At 41.8% G+C, this 13,805-nt stretch overlaps 2 protein-coding genes across 2 annotated transcripts in view; one reads left to right on the forward strand and one right to left on the reverse strand.

Moving 5' to 3' along the window:
* The window catches only part of LOC134823382 (minor histocompatibility antigen H13-like), a 36,037-nt gene extending 25,275 nt beyond the window's left edge, over positions 1-10,762 (reverse strand). The window contains exon 1 of the mRNA XM_063834836.1: positions 10,739-10,762. The gene's annotated coding sequence lies outside the window, so the exon portion shown is untranslated. The remainder of the gene's footprint in view (positions 1-10,738) is intronic.
* The window catches only part of LOC134823383 (cytochrome c1-like), a 79,043-nt gene that overhangs the window by 45,424 nt on the left and 19,814 nt on the right, over positions 1-13,805 (forward strand). The gene's annotated exons all lie outside the window — the stretch shown is intronic.

Below are 13,805 nucleotides of genomic sequence, written 5' to 3' on the forward strand. Positions count from 1 at the left end.
CTTATGCACATTGAAATCGACAATGAACTTTACGACCTGATGATCTCCTATACAATCATCAAGGACTTTGCAGTCAAGAAACTTGGAGTAAGTGTTTGTTATGACAACATCGATTGTGGTCTTTGTGATTCTGTTTCCTAGTTGTAATGCGGGTAATATCCTGAACTACCTGTACCATTCCAAACATTTTCATTGTAATGTCTAATTTCTTATAGTTCATACTGCTGATGTTGTTTTGGTCTACATTTACATCACCCAGCCAAATAACATTCTTACTTCCTATACTCATCATGCAGTCTGTCATATAATCTAAAAATTTGTCAAGAGGACTAAACAACTCAGATCTGTAGAAACAGCAGATGAAAATATTGCAATCTGTAAGATGGATCCAAATAGCCTCGATTTGGTCATATTGCAAAACTAAGTTTAGTTGAATCATTTTAAACTTTATGTGCTCACTGATGAGAATGCCACATCCCCCATGACCATTGTCGTTAGGACGGTCTTTGCGGATAAAAGTAAAATTCTTGGGTAGGTTTAGACTGGCTGAGTCAATATCCGACTTAAGATTTGTTTCATTCAGGCATAAAACATCTAATTTCTCTTTCCAGATTAGATCTTGGATTTCAAGACATTTTGGCATACCTGTTAGTCCTCCCTGCATGTTGCAATGTCCCACTGCAAGCTTTTTGGCTTGGTATGAAACTGTGATTTTACTAATGCACGGGTTAATGCAAGAACTGCTGTGAGAGCATGAAAATTTTTCCAATTTATGCTGCTATAAACTTGTCAGAATAAGATAAATTGCAGAACTGGCAAATTTGTATGAGATAATAACAAAACTTTCTAAAACTTCAATAAACATGAGGAACAATGTGTAATTATCCCTTATCTAGATGAAATAAATGTTAACAATCTTTCTGAAAATTCAAACTTGCTTATGGGCCCAATACTTCAGAAATTTAGCAAGTCGAATAACACCGCTTGTATTGAGGTGACAGTTATCAGATATTTTTGCAGATGGTCTGGCAAAATAAAATTCTTTCCTGAATCCACTTCTATTATAGTTAAATAAATTATGGGTGCTAATTTAATTAAAACAAGAATCTTTGCTACACATATCCTTAATAACCTTATTCAGCTCTGCCACAACATCATTGCGGCCTTTTGTACTCCTGGGAAGAATATTGAGAACATTAATTGTTGCATTCGGATACACTGACTTGAGATAATTTAAGAGATTACTAAAGGAAAACAAATTAGGAAAACAAATTTAAATTTTGGTATTTATTAATAACAATCAAAACATATCATATCATAAAAATAAAGCCGTGCGTTGGTTGACTGCCTCAGTAAGGTGAATAATTTAAGCTTGAAGGTGCCCTGCGCATTTACAGAACCTTATGCGGCGCTCACATATTCATGAGGACCTGTGAGCGCCAAATTTAATTTAAAGTTTCTAGAAATCATACATCACTACGAGTTACTCATGCTTTGGGATTATAAGAGTGCGGATTGTCAGGTATTTCATTCATTCATACTTAATCGGTTTAAAGCTGTATATTTAGAACTCACTATTGTTTAAACTACGAAAGCAGAACGTAGATAATGGACAATATACCGACGACAATACCAAGGACCCGAGTGCCGCATTGACTTTTCCGGATCCGTTTTTACCGAAGGCTTATCCACCAGTTACTCATGCTGCATGCATAGTCTGATAATATTTTGTCTTATCTCTAGCAAGCATTCTGTAAATTGAAGTGTCGTATTTATTATAGATGAGCCAGCCAACCTCCGCATTATAATCTTTTGTGTGCCAAGTTCGTTTATAAAATCTAATCATATAATAAGATTGATCCAATAATTTAAGATGAACGGTATATCATAGCTCATCGTTATTAAAATCCGAATGGATGAATTAATCAAGTAATGTTCCCTTTCAACACAACTAAACAACAAACAAATGCTTGCTCACCAGTGGTGACGCAATCGTAGGGGCATGCAGTTGGTTCAGATAACTCTCACCCCGACGATGGCGTCGAGAAATTATCAAATTATGCATTTGCGCCATACTGGACACATTTTATATTTAATATTTTGGTTTGTAGAAATTAGTGTTATCTACAGTATAGCTTAACTGGCGAGCAAGCATCGTCCCACTCGGCCGGGACGAAAATACCGAGTCCAATCACAGAAAGTTAACCAAAAGATAAAAATAAGAGCTAAAGTCACCCGCTGCATCCTTCAGTGACTTTGAGCCAAAATAGACTGTGTTCACATTATTAGTTCCTGTCATAATATAAATAATAGATGGGGATTAGGGTGGCGGATTTTGTATCGAATTTTCGAATCAAATACCGTTTTAATGTTTATTTAAAATAAATAAGGATGGTGGAAGTCTTTTCGAAAATGGACTTGACCGAACTAAGAGAATGGCTAATAAACAAACCAATAATTGTCGCTGATCCAGTCTATAAGTGAGCCGGTCCATTGCTCCAACGATTGTTTCTAATTGACCTGCCAACCCTTAGGGGCGCACCGTTGTTCCTGTGATCATGTACGCAAAATGCATCAACTGAGGTCACGTGATGGAGCCAGGAGCCCCTAGCGGCCTAATTACCGGTTTACACATACAACCAAGTAAGAACGTTCGCGTTTGAATCTTGAGTTAAATGGTTGGTTCACTATATGTTAAGTATAATAATATACTCTTCAGCGTACACTCTACACCTAATATAAAGACATCAGCGGGACATCAGCCTTTCCTGCTATAATTATGCAGAAGATTAATTGCCAGAAAACCGAAAGTTTACAACGAGAAATATTATACAACTTTGATAGATGTTGGTAATAATAGATATAATTATACAATTAACTACAAGTACACGTAAACCTCGACGAAGCAATTCATCTCTCGTGAGACTCAAGCGGCATTCTCAAAGCACTCTCGTGGCACTCAAGCGGCATTCTCAAAGCACTCTCGTGGCACTCAAGCGGCATTCTCAAAGTATTCTCGTGGTACTCAAGCGGCATTCTCAAAGCACTCTCGTGCCACTCAAATGGCATCATCAAGGCACTCTCGTGCCACTCAAGCGCTATTCTCGTGGCATTCTCGTCACACTCTCGTGGCACTCTCGTGGCACTCTCGTAGCACTCTCGTGGCACTCTCGTAACACTCTCGTAACACTCTCGTGGCACTCTCGTGGCACTCTCGTAACACTCTCGTGGCACTCTCGTGGCACTCTCGTGGCACTCTCGTGGCACTCTCGTGGCACTCTCGTGGCACTCTCGTGGCACTCTCGTGGCACTCTCGTGGAACTCTCGTGGCATTCTCGTGGCATTCTCATTGCAGTGTCGTGGCACTCAAGCGTCAATCTCAAGGCACTTAAACGGCATTCTCAAGGCACTCTCGTGGCACTCACGTGGCACTCAAGCAACATTCTCAACGCACTCAAGTGGCATCCTCAAGGCACTCTCGTGCCACTCAAACGGCATTTTCAAGGCACTCTCGTGGCACTCAAGCGGCAGTCTCAAGGCACTCTTGTGGCACTCTAGCGGCACTATAGCGGCTTTATCAAGGCACTCTCGTACCACTCAAGCGGCATTCTCAAGGCACTCTCGTGGCACTCAAGCGGCATTCTCAAGGCACTCTCGTGGCACTCAAGCGGCATTCTCAAGGTACTCTCGTGCCACTCTCGTGGCACTCTATCGGCATTCTCAAAGCAATCTCGTGCCACTCAAATGGCATCATCATGACACTCTCGTGCCACTAAAGCGCTATTCTCGTGGCACTCACGTGACACTCTCATGGCACTCTCGTGGCACTCACGTGACACTCTCATGGCACTCTCGTTGCACTCTCGTGGCACACTCGTGGCACACTCGTGGCACTCTCGTGGCACACTCGCGGCACACTCGTGGCACTCTCGTGGCACACTCGCGGCACTCTCGTGGCACTCTCGTGGCACTCTCGTGAAACTCTCGTGGCACTCTCGTAACACTCTCGTGGCACTCTCGTGGCACTCTCGTAACACTCTCGTGGCACTCTCGTGGCACTCTCGTGGCACTCTCGTGGCACTCTCGTGGCACTCTCGTGGCACTCTCGTGGCACTCTCTTGGCACTCTTGTGGCACTCTCGTGGCACTCTCGTGGCACTCTCGTGGCACTCTCGTGGCACTCTCGTGGCACTCTCGTGGAACTCTCGTGGCATTCTCGTTGCAGTCTCGTGGCACTCAAGCGTCAATCTCAAGGCACTTAAACGGCATTCTCAAGGCACTCTCTTGGCAGTCACGTGGCACTCACGTGGCACTCAAGCAACATTCTCAAGGCATTCAAGCGGCATCCTCAAGGCACTCTCGTGCCACTGAAGCGGCATTTTCAAGGCACTCTCGTGGCACTCAAGCGGCAGTCTCAAGGCACTCTTGTGGCACTCTAGCGGCACTATAGCGGCTTTAGCAAGGCACTCTCGTGGCACTCTCGTGGCACTCTCGTGGCACTCTCGTGGCACTCTCGTGGATCTATCGCGGCATTATCGTGGCACTCTAGCGGCACTATAGCGGCTTTATCAAGGCACTTTCGTGGCACTCTCGTGGCACTTTCGTGGCACTCTCGTGGAACTCTCGTCGCACTCTCCTGGCACTCTCGTGGCACTCTCGTAGAACTCTCGTGACATTGTCGTAACACTCTCGTGGCACTCTCGTGGATCTATCGTGGCATTATCGTGGCACTCTAGCGGCACTATAGCGGCTTTATCAAGGCACTTTCGTGGCACTCTCGTGGCACTTTCGTGGCACTCTCGTGGAACTCTCGTCGCACTCTCGTGGCATTCTCGTGGCACTCACGTGACTCAAGCAACATCCTCAAGGCACTCTTGTGGCACTCTAGCGGCACTCTAGCGGTTTTATCAAGGCACTCTCGTACCACTCAAGCGGCATTTTCAAGGCACTTTTGTGGCACTCTAGCGGCACTCTAGCGGCTTTATCAAGGCACTCTCGTGGAACTCTCGTGGAAATCTCGTGGCACTCTCGTGGTACTGTCGTGGCATTCTCGTGACACTTTCTTGGCACTCTCGTGCCACTCAAGCGGCATCCTCAAGGCACTCTCGTGGCACTCAAGCAGAATTTTCAAGGCACTCTTGAGAATGGCGCTTGAATGTCACGAGAGTGCCTTGATAAAGCCGCTTGAGTGCCGCTAGAGTGCCACAAGAGTTTCTTGAGAATACCGCTTGAGAACCACGAGTGACGAGGGTACCTTGAGAAAGCCGCTTGAGTGTCACGAGAGATGAATTGCTTCGTTGAGGTTTAAGTTTACTTGTAGTTAATTGTATAATTACATCTATCATTACCAACATCTATCAAAGTTGTATAATATTTCTCGTTGTAAACTTTCGGTTTTCTGGCAATTAATCTTCCGCATAATTATAGCAGGAAAGGCTGACGTCCCGCTGATGTCTTAAGGTGTAGAGTGTAGGCTGAAGAGTATATTATACTTAACATATAGTAAACCAACCATTTAACTCAAGATTCAAACGCGAACGTTCTTACTTGGTTGTATGTGTAAACCGGTAATTAGGCCGCTAGGGCTCCTGGCTCCATCACTTGACCTCAGTTGATGCATTTTGCGTACATGATCACAGGAACAACGGTGCGCCCCTAAGGGTTGGCAGGTCAATTAGAAACAATCGTTGGAGCAATGGACCGGCTCACTTATAGACTGGATCAGCGACAATTATTGGTTTGTTTATTAGCCATTCTCTTAGTTTGGTCAAGTCCATTTTCGAAAAGACTTCCACCATCCTTATTTATTTTAAATAAACATTACAACGGTATTTGATTCGAAAATTCGATACAAAATCCGCCACCCTAATGGGGATGGAACAGAGTGTAGGTCAGTTTTTAGTTTATTTAACATTACTTTGGCATCAGCCCCAGGATAAAACAGTTTACTAGCACTAACAGTGAACGATGATAACTTGTCCGCATCAAGAAACCTGAACATAGAGGTGCTTATGAATAGGACAGACTTTTGTGAAGCTTTAGCTGACTGTTTGCAAACTGAGAGTGCAGGTGAAGAAGAGTCTGTCAGTTTGTGTCCTGAATGAGGGATGGGTGGGGGCGGTGAACGCAGACCAAACTCAGTTGACTGAGTGATCCTAGGGGGCTTCATCAGTCTTAGGGTGATGCTGATCCGGGGTTCATCACACATTTCGTCTGGCAGTATCTCATGTTGAAAGTCAGCCTGAGACAATTTGGACATGATGAAGACATCTCCATGCTGAAGCTGCACAGAGCCCACAACTTCATTGCTGCCGTTTGATCTAATTTGCAGTGTTCTCGTCGCATTCTCAAGGCACTCTCGTGGCACTCAAGCGGCATTCTCAAGGCACTCTCGTGGCACTCTCGTGGCACTCAAGCGGCATTCTCAAGGTACTCTCGTGCCACTCTCGTGGCACTCTATCGGCATTCTCAAAGCAATCTCGTGCCACTCAAATGGCATCATCATGACACTCTCGTGCCACTAAAGCGCTATTCTCGTGGCACTCACGTGACACTCTCATGGCACTCTCGTGGCACTCACGTGACACTCTCATGGCACTCTCGTTGCACTCTCGTGGCACACTCGTGGCACACTCGTGGCACTCTCGTGGCACACTCGCGGCACTCTCGTGGCACTCTCGTGGCACTCTCGTAACACTCTCGTGGCACTCTCGTGGCACTCTCGTAACACTCTCGTGGCACTCTCGTGGCACTCTCGTAACACTCTCGTGGCACTCTCGTGGCACTCTCGTGGCACTCTCGTGGCACTTACGTGGCACTCTCGTGGCACTCTCGTGGCACTCTCGTGGCACTCTCGTGGCACTCTCGTGGCACTCTCTTGGCACTCTTGTGGCACTCTCGTTGCACTCTCGTGGCACTCTCGTGGAACTCTCGTGGCATTCTCGTTGCAGTCTCGTGGCACTCAAGCGTCAATCTCAAGGCACTTAAACGGCATTCTCAAGGCACTCTCTTGGCAGTCACGTGGCACTCACGTGGCACTCAAGCAACATTCTCAAGGCATTCAAGCGGCATCCTCAAGGCACTCTCGTGCCACTGAAGCGGCATTTTCAAGGCACTCTCGTGGCACTCAAGCGGCAGTCTCAAGGCACTCTTGTGGCACTCTAGCGGCACTATAGCGGCTTTATCAAGGCACTCTCGTGGCACTCTCGTGGCACTCTCGTGGCACTCTCGTGGCACTCTCGTGGCACTCTCGTGGATCTATCGCGGCATTATCGTGGCACTCTAGCGGCACTATAGCGGCTTTATCAAGGCACTTTCGTGGCACTCTCGTGGCACTTTCGTGGCACTCTCGTGGAACTCTCGTCGCACTCTCGTGGCATTCTCGTGGAACTCACGTGACTCAAGCAACATCCTCAAGGCACTCTTGTGGCACTCTAGCGGCACTCTAGCGGTTTTATCAAGGCACTCTCGTACCACTCAAGCGGCATTTTCAAGGCACTTTTGTGGCACTCTAGCGGCACTCTAGCGGCTTTATCAAGGCACTCTCGTGGAACTCTCGTGGAAATCTCGTGGCACTCTCGTGGTACTGTCGTGGCATTCTCGTGACACTCTCTTGGCACTCTCGTGCCACTCAAGCGGCATCCTCAAGGCACTCTCGTGGCACTCAAGCAGAATTTTCAAGGCACTCTTGAGAATGGCGCTTGAATGTCACGAGAGTGCCTTGATAAAGCCGCTTGAGTGCCGCTAGAGTGCCACAAGAGTTTCTTGAGAATACCGCTTGAGAACCACGAGTGACGAGGGTACCTTGAGAAAGCCGCTTGAGTGTCACGAGAGATGAATTGCTTCGTTGAGGTTTAAGTTTACTTGTAGTTAATTGTATAATTACATCTATCATTACCAACATCTATCAAAGTTGTATAATATTTCTCGTTGTAAACTTTCGGTTTTCTGGCAATTAATCTTCCGCATAATTATAGCAGGAAAGGCTGACGTCCCGCTGATGTCTTAAGGTGTAGAGTGTAGGCTGAAGAGTATATTATACTTAACATATAGTAAACCAACCATTTAACTCAAGATTCAAACGCGAACGTTCTTACTTGGTTGTATGTGTAAACCGGTAATTAGGCCGCTAGGGGCTCCTGGCTCCATCACTTGACCTCAGTTGATGCATTTTGCGTACATGATCACAGGAACAACGGTGCGCCCCTAAGGGTTGGCAGGTCAATTAGAAACAATCGTTGGAGCAATGGACCGGCTCACTTATAGACTGGATCAGCGACAATTATTGGTTTGTTTATTAGCCATTCTCTTAGTTTGGTCAAGTCCATTTTCGAAAAGACTTCCACCATCCTTATTTATTTTAAATAAACATTACAACGGTATTTGATTCGAAAATTCGATACAAAATCCGCCACCCTAATGGGGATGGAACAGAGTGTAGGTCAGTTTTTAGTTTATTTAACATTACTTTGGCATCAGCCCCAGGATAAAACAGTTTACTAGCACTAACAGTGAACGATGATAACTTGTCCGCATCAAGAAACCTGAACATAGAGGTGCTTATGAATAGGACAGACTTTTGTGAAGCTTTAGCTGACTGTTTGCAAACTGAGAGTGCAGGTGAAGAAGAGTCTGTCAGTTTGTGTCCTGAATGAGGGATGGGTGGGGGCGGTGAACGCAGACCAAACTCAGTTGACTGAGTGATCCTAGGGGGCTTCATCAGTCTTAGGGTGATGCTGATCCGGGGTTCATCACACATTTCGTCTGGCAGTATCTCATGTTGAAAGTCAGCCTGAGACAATTTGGACATGATGAAGACATCTCCATGCTGAAGCTGCACAGAGCCCACAACTTCATTGCTGCCGTTTGATCTAATTTGCAGTGTTCTCGTCGCACCAAGTGAAATGGTTACAATATCAGAGTGTTCTACAATACATGATTCAGAATCGCTATGAGCTGGCATGAACTCTGCTCCAGTTTCATATAGATTGACGAGAATACTATTGTGTCTGAAATTGGGTAATATCACATTAATGTAGGAGCTGAGTTTAGCAAGGTAGGAATCATTGTGTACACTTTTTGGGTCATGTGTTGCACCTGAATACTCATAGGGAAAGTCACCAAAATAAACCGATTTCCTGTTTTTAAAACCGTGACTGAACTCAAGTTCTTCCATTAATAGATCAAGTGAAAATTTAGAGAATGGACCATCATCTAGTAGGGTAACTGGTTTCACTGGTGATGGGGAACAAGTTACAGATATATTCATTGGCCCCGGTGTTATAGGATCGTAGACAGGGGCAGGGACCAAGTTTGTCCATATTTGTCTCTGGGCTTAGGGGTGTTGATCCGTGATTCACCAGTAGCAGTAGATACAGGGAGATCAGACACATCATCCTCGTCTGCCATAACCTCGTTAACAACAATCTCACTGATAACAATCTCGTTTCCAACAACCTCCTGTGGAACAACCTTGTCCACGACATCGTTGTTAACAAACAAACTGTCCGATACAACATCTTCCACAACAATGTCATCTACATCAAACGCTTCTACTTGATTGATAACAACGTGTGACTGAGGGGTAATGGTTATGATCTCACATTCAATCTCCTCTGATAAGTTTGGCAGCAAATTTTCACACTTAAAACTCTGTTGTTGTATTTGAGTTTGATCTGATATGAGACTATCATTGTACTGGGCAATGAGATCACTAGTTCTGATAATTTCATTCAATAAAGACAACTTTTTTCTAAAAAGTCAATCTTGATGTCTTTTGACAGACAATTGTTACAGTTCTCTGATTTTTCAGACTGGAATGAAAAGTTCAAATGTTCTAAAGGGCGCTCACAAGAGTGGAGACTAATGTCTGAGCTCTGATTATTTGACATAGTTATATTATTAAGAGATTAGATAGATTAGATTAAGAATAATGACATAAACATCATCACTAGTTTTAAACATTCTTTCTGATTTCCTCATTATCAGAACTGTGAACATTTCACAGCCTTCGTCATTAAAAAACAAACAAATTCTATAACTAACATAATTGTCATAATTTATTTACATATAAAAAAGTTTAAAAAGTTAAAAACCGTTAATTTAAAAAATAAATAAATAAAAACAAATTCATGAGATATTTATTCCCTTTCTCTTGGCAACACACGGATTTTTATATAAATATTGGACTTGTTGCTTCTTCTTTTCGATATAATTTACACCCTCTATTTTTGCTAAAACTATATTTGACACTTCCCAAAAGTTGCCTGTGTCTACTAAATTATTAGTCTTTTTAAATTCTTCTAGATTAATTTTAAAATCAATAACAGACACTGAATTTCTAACAAAAGATGGCAATTTATTCCAAAAGCTGATAACACGCTCTGATAAAAAATTATTAGACAAGGTTTTAATATTTCTATCAATATTGTTAGATTTAGTGCTAACAATTTTATCTCCCGATCTACTTAAATTGAAAATATCTTTTCCATACTCAACCAATCCATTTACAATTTTGTAGGCTTCAATCAAATCTCCTCTAACCCGTCTCTCTGCGAGTGTTGTAAAAAGAGTTCAATGTTCAGAAGCACAATAAACACTGTAAACGCAATACCTTCAGTCCAGATAGTAGTTTTGATGAGAATAGTTTTGATGAGAAGGAGGAGGATGAGTAATCTTCAAGTACACTCACAGCAGTCCTTTGCACGTCAACACTTACGCTCGTCTATCATATCTCATACCTCAATAAATGTAATAGATTTGTAGTGTTGTAATTAGTTTAAAACTAATAAGTTAGTTAAAGGTGTTATCACGTGATCTCGGTCACATGACTGCTAGTAAGACGCACCTTAGCTGCTTGAAGGGGGCAATTAGAATACTGAACTCACACAGTTGCACATATGCTCAATACTGGATCACCGACCACATTTCTTAATATGGTTAAATTGGTCATAGATATTATTGTTTATTATTGTTATTTCCAGAACAACGACAGGTCCATTTTCGATAAAACTTTCGCCATCTGAACTGTCATAATGTAAGCTTTACAACGGTACCAATTCCATAAATACGATTAAAAAACCATCCACCCTAATATTCAACCATCCAGCATAAACTCGTCGAGTAAGTGAATTCCATAAAGAACAATTTAGTCAGCTAAGTTGCAGTAAGTCATTGGTAAGAATTTATGGATACACCGTTAGGAATCAGATTATGTTTCACCACAAATTTTATATGGGTGATCGCTGCAACATAAAACATTAGCACAGAAATCAGAATACTTGATAAAATATTAATGTTGTTAAAATACGACAGTATTAGCTTTAGCGCTCGATTTTCAAACTACAGTGTAACTTTGTGAAAATGTGCGCGGCACACCTAAAATTTTATGTTTTATCTAAAAATAAATTGTGGCCTATTTATATTGCATATATTTAATCAATTCTTATATAAAATGTTAAAAACAAGGTGTTCAAAATTGCATTAACAGTCAAAGTACCAAAAATAAAAATGCGCGCAAAAATTTGGACGTTTTTGGATTTTTAGTAAAAAAATACAAAATATAAATTAATACATTTTAATGTTATTTTGAGCGGATTTTAAAAATCTAGCTCCATTTTCATGCATTTTTTTGATATACCAGCAAAATTATAAATTACTTTGTACTTTTAAAATTTATTAATATATCATCGGGCTTTTACACAATTCTTTTGTCAAACGTTGTATGACCCGCCGCGCACGAGTGCACGGCTCCCCCTGTATCGTTAGAACACCTTCTATAGTGAAACTACCGTGGGGGTCACGATGTGATACAACAATTCTTTAAGTGGGCTAAGTCATCGTCATGTAAATGTTTGCAGTTTTTCAAACATTGATTGGGGTGTCTAGTAATTAACTTTATGTTTAGTGGTCAACTTATGTCTAGTGGTTTAAGTTTTTATGTTTAAGTTTCAGAGAGGTTTTGGCTAACAATGTTATAAATCAGCAGATAAGAAATTAAAAATTATTCAAACAATATACACATAATATAACAATAACCCTATATAAAAATTTTATATAAAAATTCAATAAAAAATCTTAAAAATTTTCATAAAAACCCTTTGCTGTAGTAGTAAAAGTAGCCAATTCAATTTGTTGGCTCTAAATTAATATCTAAATCTGATATCTTAACTATACTACCATTTTTTATTCCTCTTTTTCCTCTAAGAGCAATAATTGTCGTTCTTAATGAGTCAAATCTTATTCTTTTCCTGATAAAAGTCATCGCTTCACTGTATCTTTGGCCTGATTTTCTAGACATTCTATCAGCTAACTTTTTGAAGAACGTATTTGCTTCTCTTCCCATTCCACCTGTTGTTGATAGGACTATTGGTGTAGATGTTCCATGTTCCACCTCGACCTTGTTGTACATGTTTTTCTTCTGTCTCTCATGGCTAGTGTACATACTCATTGGAGATCCAAGAGCCTTACTGGAAGGAGCTTGAGCTTACATCTAAAAATACCCTTTCCAATTGGTTCCATACACTCCTAGCATTAACATCTAATCTAGCTCCATCTGCTTTGTTGGCCCCTGCAGGAAGTTCTCTCCCATTGACAGGGATAAGGAGAGGTTCGGTGGTAACATCTTTACATCCAGCAGTTTCACTGTTTCTAAGAGCTCTGCTATCACATCTCTCAATGAATTGTGGCGGAGAGATACATACCCACCCCTTTTGCATATCAATGAGTGGTTTATTAAGTTGTCACTTCCACATTTTCTTGCAGCATCTTTTATTCCAAAGTTGTACCTAAGGGCTAGGGCATCATTGAATTCTTGTTTGTTGAGACAGAATCCAAATGATTTGAGTGGGAGTGATGAAAGCCAGGAACTTGCCCCTTTCTCTGATGTAAGATCTAATTGCAATTTTTGGGTTTCATTCAGGTCTTTTGTAACCTCATCTTTTATCTCCTTGAAAAACTCTATCCTTGATTTTCGGATTTGGGTCTTGATCTCGACAAGTTTTTCCTGATCATCATAAAAATCTGCAGATAAGTGGGTTAAGAAATGCTTGTGAAAGTGGATTCCTGGAAACCAATAGTTTATACTACCCTGATATAATTATATATGAGCCTAACATATTTTTTTCGGTTTTCTGAAGTCCGTACCTAGTAGTACTACCTACCTCTCGATATACGATTTTCAAAGTTTTTCTGGAAACTACTTTTGTTCATGTTTCATGCTACCCTGATCATTATGAGCTGAAAATATTTTTCGGTCTTCTGAAGTCCCCTACATTCAGAAGGCTGTGGATGTGATTGGTTCCATATACTTATATAGAACATCATATTTGGCCTTCGGATTTGAAGGAGAATGCGCAAATCTGGTCCTCAGATTTGAAGAAAAATGCACAATTTGTCGCGGAGAATTGAAAGAATCGCGGTTTGTCACGGCAAACGTCAAAAATCGCGATTTCTTTTTGATGTTGCCCATTAGAGCATTATATGCGTGTAATTGTGTCGTATTGTGATGGAATACAGTAATGAAATCACCACCAAATGCGATTTGAGCTACAATAAATCATATTTCTTGCACAAAACGAGCTTATCTAAAACTTTGGAGAAAAAAAAGAGGTCTGGTATATAGATTTTCAAGATGTATGTTGTATATTATATGTGTAACTCATTCATGAGCTGCATGACGATGATGTGATCCACTCAGTCAACACTTGCAATTTGTATGTTAAGCCAATCACATGTTTAACTGATCACTCGATCTAGTACCCAATCAGCACATTGCACCAGCATCGAATTACTCTTAACACATTAGAG

This window comes from Bolinopsis microptera, chromosome 11, assembly GCF_026151205.1.
Source record: "Bolinopsis microptera isolate Bmic1 chromosome 11, MBARI_Bmic_1.0, whole genome shotgun sequence".
NCBI lineage: Eukaryota > Metazoa > Ctenophora > Tentaculata > Lobata > Bolinopsidae > Bolinopsis > Bolinopsis microptera.